This window comes from Oreochromis aureus, linkage group 12 (assembly GCF_013358895.1).
Source record: "Oreochromis aureus strain Israel breed Guangdong linkage group 12, ZZ_aureus, whole genome shotgun sequence".
In the NCBI taxonomy this organism is placed as follows: Eukaryota; Metazoa; Chordata; class Actinopteri; order Cichliformes; family Cichlidae; genus Oreochromis; species Oreochromis aureus.
The window spans coordinates 27,091,125-27,100,385 of NC_052953.1; the positions used below are offsets into that span (position 1 = coordinate 27,091,125).

Here is a 9,261-nt window from a genome sequence, read left to right on the forward strand (position 1 = left end):
GAAAAGAGACAAGATGACACTTTCTGACAGTTGGAGCAGAGGCCTGGTATCCAAATGAATTAAAAAAAAATACCGACAAACACCAACACTAATGTGACTACTTTAATTAGTGCTGTTATTTAAGATGCAGTTAATTAATATGGCTTATTTTTTAGCATAGCTCGAAAGTGAGCTAGCGAGCTAGCTAGCTAGCCAGCGAGATAGATGGAATCAAAACACTTAGCTAAACATGCTAAGCTTCTGTGCTAGGAGAAGGCTGCTCCTTTAACAATAGTAAAAAGGAAACATTCCTTATAATGATTAAAGTCAGGGGTACCTGGGATATTTTTCTCCCCTTTTTTCCCAACTTCAGTCCTCCCACTGGAATGCTTGTGCCACTGTCTGAGATAAAGGAACTGCTGTATGGGTAAGGTTAGACCTAACCTGCTTATTTTGTCAGCATTCTAGTGCCTTTTCAATAACACCAACATCACACAGCATCCACCTGAGATGACACTAGTCCAACCAAATGTATAATGCCTAAAAACTGATGCATGTCCTGGTTTGAAACGTCTGGCCAGAATTGCATCGTGAATCAAAATTGGGGTAAAACACTTGAATTACAGAGCACAACTGTGATGTTTTCCCTCCTGGACTGCCAGATCATGAATATATATTGCATTATGAAGATGTGATGACATTTAGAGCAATCACATTTAACCCTCTTCTCTTGTGCCTCTGTTTCTCCTCTCTCCACTAATGCATTTTGCAGCAAGGAATGCATCTTAAAAGATTCAGGGAGAAATGTCAGCCAAAGCAGACACTGCTTGAGAGCTGGGGTCATTTCAGACTGGTTTTCTGAATTCTGGAGAGCACACACACACGCACACACACAGATACACACACAAGGGTGCTCTATCCTTCACTATCTCACCATCCTCACCCACCCTTTCGGGGTTTTTTTTCCTATTTCACTCTGCCTCAGCCCCCTTCTCCTCTAAATATTTCTGTTGGTTTACCCTTGCCCGTGTGGCTGTGTTGGACGTAGCAGAAACGCACTACCACGAGAGAGAGGCTTGACCAGTTGGGCGCTGTCTCCCACCTCATTACCAGATGCAAATGAAACGGGTACACATGTTTAATATTTAGTGGCAGCAGAAATGTCAGGCTGGCACAAGATGGAATTAAACAGCACTGTCAGCGCAAGTGAACTCAAGGCTTTCTCAGCTATTTCACTTCATATTGAGTTACTGTCACAATTTATTTCACAGCGGTGGGACGACTAGTGTGAAAATGTTCTGTGATGCCTTTAAGGATGGAAGGGGAATCAAGGAAGAAGTGTGAAGGGTATTGTTCTGATGAGGCTTTGTATTTATTTCTAAGCTCTGTGACAAAGCTTTTTTGTCTTAACAAAGCACTACTATTCTTCAAGATTTTATTTCTCCCCCTTCCTTTCTTTTAGATTATCATGATGGCGTTTCCGTTTCATTGGATAATATTTAGATTCAACACAAAAGTAAGAGCCGGCAAACTCACAGTGTTGTTAAGTAAAGTATGCACACTGGACTGCTGAGCCGCAGACCTCCCAAGAGGGGAGAGTGCGGTTTAACAAATCCTGATGATCTATAATCATATCAAATATGTCATCCGGGCTACGCCATTAATTTGTGGAGGACTTAAAGCAATCTGGCTTTGACTTCTAACACGGAAGTCACATATAGAGAAAACTATCATATGTTCAAGAACAGCGGTCGAATGTGATGTCTACAAAATGACGTCCGATTGGATTTTGCGCTGCTGTCACCACACGCAGTTGCATATTATCAGACTCGGGGCTAAAGCAAGTTAATGTTCATTCTAATCAGCATGGCAGATAACACAGGGACCCATAGGGACCTAATTAAAGATACTGTACATGAGACGTTTATCTTTGCAGCACTGGCAAAAGTCCACGCATCAATTTATTCTGCAAAAAAGAGGCACAAGCCAGATTGCAGTATATGTTTAATTGTTATTGAATGTATAGCAAGAAATTTGGAATCTGAATTTTGTCTCATTAACAGGGCTTTGCGGGAGATGAGCAGGATGATGGCACGTTTAGATTAAAGAGAAAGAGGGACCTTGGAAAAAGAGCAAAAAGTTGTATTTTTAATTAATTAAAGCATTACCGAGCTATATTGTATGACTGAATGGGAAATGAGAAAGTTTTGCTGTGGACAGGCAGTCAATGAACTCCCACTGCCTTCTAAAAAAAAAGAAAAAAAGAGAAAAAATAGAAGCGTTTCATTATTCCAAGGTGAAGGCTTTAAAACAGCATTTTAAATGTTACCCCGCTGTTCAAGATCATGAAAACCTTTAATTTCATGCAAATGAACAGCAAGGAGCATGGAGCTTAATGTAAACGAATGCTTCTTTTGTACTGTTGTAGAAGTGAGCTGGAGAGAGAGAGAGGCCAGGAAGAAAATTCCCAAGGATTCTTTAATTGCTATCTGAAATTATGTAAATCCCTCTGCTAGGCTGAGTGCAATTATCCAGCGCCTCTCGCTGCCAGCTTTACTAATGTCTAACAAAATATCGGTGGCTGACATTTAGACGTGGTAATGCAAATGAGATTTAATTTTTCTTCCAAGACAAAGGGCAGTGGAAAGATCACACCATTTTATACAATAAAGGCTGGAAAAAAAGTAGGGTTTGCAAGATGACAAAAAATGTTGATCAAGAAATGAGCCAAGCATTGAAGACCATTTTATATTTCGTAGCGCCAAATAAGATTATTCTTTATATTCTGGACTATTAATCTATTTCTGTTGCCACGGCGAGGTATGCTGCGAGCAGCAGACATTTATTTAGGCGCGGAATTAATTGCAGCTTGTGCCTCATTTTTAGTAATGATATGGGAAACCCTCCCAACTCCCAATTGTTAGAACACGTTCCTGCCATGGCTGTGATGTTGGACTGTTTGGGTCACGTTTTTCCATTTATCTCCCCAGGTACAAAGATGGATGTAGGCCAGGCACTGCAGCCTGGTGAGACTCCCCTGTGTGTAGCTCAGAACACCTGTCCCGCTGTGTCTTGGCACCTCCAGTCTTTACCAGGCCAAGGAGAAGCACCATGTCTTCCCCCAAGCCACCGTCTCCCGGGACCCAAAAGGAGCAAGTCGAGGTGGAACTTAGGGACCAGTGTTTACTGGGAGATCTGCCACCCAAAACTGCATTTCTTAACCAGAAATCAAATTACAAGCTGCTGACATGGAAGAAAACTGGCTATTAATATTTTAGTATGGATACTGTGTGCAAGATACCCCCAGCTGTGAGCACTCTCAGATGAAGGTGGGGAAAAAATACAACATTGTGATACACCAACAAGTACCTGTCTAGTGTGCTTCTACTGCACCAGCATATGATAACAAAGCTACTACTGAATGTTGTGGCAAAAAAATAAGCAGATTAATGATGCACACTTGCAGTTTTTGCAGGTAGTGTCTTGTGATGCTGCTATGGGAGAAGCCTCAGTTGTAATAAAACATGATAATATGAAGGTTTGCTCCTTTATGGGTTAAAAAACACTCATTCCTCAAGCCAAATAGGGGGGCTACAGTAAAGATTAGCTGTTTTTCTTAGCTTGTGAAAAGTTTTAGAGGCACATGGATCTCGCAGGATAGCAATTTAAGCTGCTAACTAACATGGTAAAAGCATTTTTTTCTCAAAATCATTTCAATTTAATACAAAATTTTTGTTTTGCATCTTTTAATGCCAAGAATCTACTTTATAGAGTACTGAAAAATGTGTCAAACTTTGACATACAGATATTCTGATTTGCTAAATTGCTTTTAAATGGGCTGTTATCATCGGTCTGCGCCATATAGGGAACAAATCATCGCAGGTCACAAGAAATAGGCTTTGAAAATTCACCACACGGGACCTTTATTTTGTTTTGGAGATGGCCTGTCCCACAGAAAGCTTCATCGCGCATGCTAATGTCCTCTCTGGATCTGCAACTACTGCTAATGTGCTGCATTTGTAGGTATTTACTATTGTATCTAACCCCCACTGCACCTCTATCACCCTCCTTCTCCTGCTCATCTCTAGGTTTCTAACCTCCATCTTCCCTGCCCCTCCACCACCCGTACATCCATCAGAGCGCTGTCATGGTAGAGGGGCTTCGATGCTCCTTCCTGATGCGGCCATCAAGGCCCTCCATCTAACACAAGCCGACACATCATAATAACAGTAAGAGGCCTTTCCTGTCCAGTGTCATGCTTGGAGAGATTAGTTCCCCTCCACAAAACCCAGGTAATTTGCTTTTGCTGAAACACATTTGTAGATCGTATTCTTTCAGGTTAACTAGTTCATGAGAAGAGATGAGACACTTGCTGCACAGTATTTGCTCCTTTATGCCATTACTCCTCTCTCACAGTCGCTTTAAAGTACAAACCAAACAGCTTTGTGCTTTATAGTTTGAGTAGTTGAGTGCATGGATTCAGTCCTTCAGCAGTTAAAGGATTTTTTCTCTTTATTTTGGATACACACATATTGCACTCGAATGTTTAACTACATAGAAATGCAATCAATTTTATTAGAGAAGATTTCAATTTTACTGTAGAGAAGGAGACCACACAGGCACAAATTTACAACGTTTTTTTGTTTTTGTTCCTTTTTACAAATGTCTTTATTTTCTTCTGACACAGATAAGTTAGAATATGTCACCGGCTTCATATAAATCCTTCTGAGGCTCTGATGTAAAGGCTGTCAGATAACAATTTTAGTCTGAGCTTTTAAAGAAATATATATATACTTTCAACAGAAGTTTACTTTGAATATATTCCGTGACTAGGTCTTTTGAGCAAGACTTAATTTCCTCGGTTCTAATGTCTCTTTCATTCTTTATTAATCACTTGCACTAAATCCTCGCTGTGTATGAATGGGCTGTGCTCTGTGTCTTCTCACATTTGCTGCATGATCATATTTCATAAACACTGCATTTGAATTTTTATGTACAGAGTATGCAATATCCATGATAAACTGAATATGTAAATAGGTAACCTTTATTTATGAGTCCCTGCCAGAGTCGTACTCTTAAGTATTACTTTGGATGATAAGATGGATAGACAAAAATGTTAGTTAGGGGAATTCTTGTGTGGCCGTGGAATGATTGATAATTAACAGGTTAATCTATACAGGCTGGAGGTTATATTTCAACCTGCTTTCAGATATATATATATTTAAATGTAGAATAAAATAAATCATGTGGGGTTTTTAAAAAAATTCAAATCACTGGCAAAAATACAACTTTTAATTATTCCTTTAAAAAGAGACAAAAAAGATGTGTTTTTATGCTGCTTACTTACTTCTATTAGGATGTATAACACTGCTGTACTGAGCCGAGAATATCTACTAATTTATTTGAATGAATTACCCGGGGAAGTACCTAAAACTAGTCTGGTCTGTATCTTTTAGTCACACATTTAATCCCAATGCTACATTCCATTACATTTCCAGGCTGTAAGTGCCTTGGAATTACCCATCACATCCTGAAGGATTCCTTTTTGTTATTGTTTAGAGAGTGGTTAGCATGCCGAGGATGCTCCAAATGCGATTTTACATCCACTTATGGAAATCCATTGTTCCTTGAACATTTCCACATACAAACCAATATATGCTTTTCTGAGAGGTCTAAGACCTCAATTACATCAAAGGCAGTTTGTCCTGCTGCTGGGCTGCCTGTTAAAGGGCTTAAACAACTGTGTCAATGCTACCCCCTTGTGACCGCACTGCAGCAGAAGAATTTCTTCGCAGCAGCCTTTCAGTGCAAGAAATATGGTTGAATTCAACAAAACAGGAATGCAATGAAAAAGCAATATTTTTACTCTGTATCAAATATCTTGAAGGACTTTGGCTCTAAAATGCAAATAGTTTCTGCAACAATGCAACATTTTTGCCCATTGTCGTGCATGGGTAATTCTATCAAACACACCTATGTTACAATAGAGCCTGTGTGTGTGCCTTGTTTTGAAGGGCAATTGTCTGACATCTTCATCGCTGTTTGAACTGTGAAGCAGTGAATAATAAAGATTAAAAGAAAGTGTGAGAGGTGTTATTTGCACAATAGGAATTGAAATGTGTCATCGCATCACCCGTTTCATTTGTAGCTCCTAGATCTCTTTCATTAAAACCAAAGACGTCTAGAAAGTTGCTATGATGACGTGCAGACAGATGTGCATGTCAGAGCCATGAGAGGGAATATTTTGGAGGGCACTCCTCCCGCTATCCTAGCCCCGAGAAGAGAAAAGCATGCAGTCTTTTATTGTATGGACTTGAAAAGAAATAATTAGACACAGAGATATATAATTCTGCAAAGCTGCATGGCTCACTTGTCACATGTGGCAGAGAGAAAAAGGGGCTGAATTCTCTGAAGTGCAGTTTGCCATAGGCCGCCACTTTTATTTTCTCAAGTTTGCGCTACCTTCAAAGACACTGCGTGGGATGAGGAAGTTAGAGCGCCCGGGCTTTTTTATTCTTTGTTATCGTAAGAGAGTATTGAGAAATAGGAAAGAGGAAGGATTTTTACAAATATTAGTATTTCATCTAAAAAATGAAGCACATTACAAAGCAGCATTTAATTAAAACATATTGTTCAACAAATATATTACAGAACTATGTGCTATAACAGATGTATAGTGTTTAATAGTTTGAATAATCACTAAGCAATGCCACACCAGCATGTTTTAAATTTGTATTATTCTCTCTCTGTATAATTATGGTGTATGGTTTAAATTACCAAACAAGATTCTGATTGAAACACTGTAAAGGAAACAGAGATGACATTTTTCATCAACTTCACAGAAAAGTCAGAGGAAGTAGATCATCAATCAGAGTGGATGTGCCAATACTAATAAGCATAGCCTACTGAGAGAGCAGTGATTTCAACACAGGCCAGGGAACAAGACAAATAAGACATACAATTGGATTTTTTATGTTATATTTTCACACTTTCATATTATTAAGTAAAGCAAGGTTCACATTTTTTTTAATCTACTAAATTTAAATGAAAGCTTATAATGTTGCTACGAAACTACAAAGCAAAAGAGATGCTTTGCCTATAATTCACTGTGAAACATGAGGCCATATTAGAGGGGGCTGCACTGTGCTGACATCCCACACAGCCCCGAGGTTAGGCCGTGTCAATCACAGGACATGTGATTGCAGGAGTCCCCGCCTGCCCTCTCATCGACACCTCCCATCGACTTTCCTTCATGCAGATCAGTGAGCCTAAACCATTTCATTCAGGGTGACCCACCGTCTCCCTCCACGCTGGACAGGTTGATTTGTGCCTTGCTGGCAGGCTTCAGCAGAGCTATGACTTTTATCCACTTAAGTATGTATATTTTACCTGACTGTATGGTTCCATCTCTCATTAATAGTCAGTGCACACCAGGAAGCGTGGCTCCTAGCAACGTGTACAGTATGCATGCAACCAAACAATGTTCACTTTCAAAGAAGAGAAATAGTGTTTGATTTTTTTCCTTCCCCCTGACCTTAGGTCTGTGTGTGTAAACATGTGACCTAATATCATGCTACCGCGCTGTTATTTATGTCATATAATCATTTCAACTCCCTCAGGATGCAGTCGGCACACAAACATGACCAAAATACATATTTAGATTTATTTGTCTGCAACTGTCCAATAAAACATATCCTTTGCATTTCCATCTCTGGGCTTTAGTCCCAGTGGGAGTTGCTGGCTGAGAAATGTTGTGCTTTCAAGCTTCAGGGAACAGCAATGTGAGCAATGTTCAGGGCGGGGAATTAAAAAAAAAAAAAAAAAAGTGGTACGCTGCCTAAGTGTTGTACTATAAAGAGAGAAGAAGTAGGTTTTCACATTCCAAAAGCCTCCAAGGGTTTTAGCTCTGCAGTGGAATGTGGGTGCAATCATCATACTCATCTCAGGAGAGACCAGACTATAGCAGGCTCCCAACCACTCACTCAGTCTCTTTGTCTCATTTTCCTTTTATTTCCAAGTCTCCGTCCTTTTACTTTGACCGTCTCTTAATGCTCACTAAAACCGTCCATGTTTTCTGTCAAGGCGAAGTATTTTGAAATACCCAAACGAGCCTCAGTTATGTCGCTGTCGTTCACGGAAATAAAATGTACAACTGCGTAATGAAACAAGTCGATTATAAAAGCGGAATGAAATATTTTATGATGTGCTTATGAAGAAGAAAGGAATGTCTTGATGAAAGCTGTGCCCTTCGGTGCGCTGCGGATTTCATCCTCATGCCATCCACACATGTTTTAGGGTGTTTGTGGGAGGAGAGGCATCCCCTCTGTGACCAGAGTCATAAATGAATTACTATAAAAAGGGTTACTCAAGGGCTAGATGGCTTTTGCGTAATTGTGCTGTGGTGAAACGGGGTAAGGGTCTTTCCATAAAATTTCAATAAATTGTACATTTTCTCAATGACTTGTTGCCCCAGCGAGCGGCGCATTGAGAACACTAGACTTGAAGAAGTGGACTGCAAATGCCGGCATAGGCAGTGTTATATTGAAATGTGAACTGTTAAAAGGGTAGCAATATGCTTTTTCCCCCCCATAACGAACGTATTTAGGCTTATTTAAATTGTCATTGGAGGTCATGTGTGACATCTGTGTAAAAATTGACTGCTAAGTGCACCTCATATTCACAGAACATTATAGGGCTAAATGAAATTCATGACCAAGGCTGCTGTTCTCCCTTGAGTAAATCTAAACCCCTTCTCATTGGATATGCCTTTAAATGCAATGCCAAGTTAACTATGTTACAATATAATACACTTGTAGCTTACATGCTCTCATTTACCTCAGGAAACTAAACCAAAGCAGTTGGCTTTAATCATTCTGGTGCTAACACGTGTAACACCCCTGTTCTTGTATATAACAGTACATGTTTTGGGACTAAAGCAACAACCAAAGATAAAATAGAAAAACAGTAAATTAACAGGCTGGATTCTGTGGGTGTGGCTTAATCGGATGTGCCTGACATCATCCTTAGCAGTTCATGGGACCCCAGAAATATTAAGGATGCTGGTTAAGGAAATAGGTTTGCAGGCACTTTGAAGTTGTACGTGTGTCACGTTAAATCACAATTGCGGTCATTTTCAAACTAACTGTTATTAAAACGTTCAGTCCTACCTCTTGGCTGACAGCCGCTCACTGAGTATCTGGAATATTGGTTTCTCACACTTTCCGTAATTAGCAATGATCAAGAGGAATTATAAACAGCAGTTAACATCATTGTACTCCTCAA

General features: G+C 39.8%; 1 long non-coding RNA gene across 1 annotated transcript; it reads left to right on the plus strand.

The window, feature by feature from the left end:
• The first annotated feature begins 276 nt into the window (after window positions 1-276).
• Window positions 277-4,343, plus strand: LOC120442936. The gene is made up of 3 exons (XR_005614989.1): window positions 277-406; window positions 2,970-3,308; window positions 4,068-4,343. It is a non-coding gene; the product is annotated as an uncharacterized LOC120442936 (long non-coding RNA).
• Window positions 4,344-9,261: the final 4,918 nt, after the last annotated feature.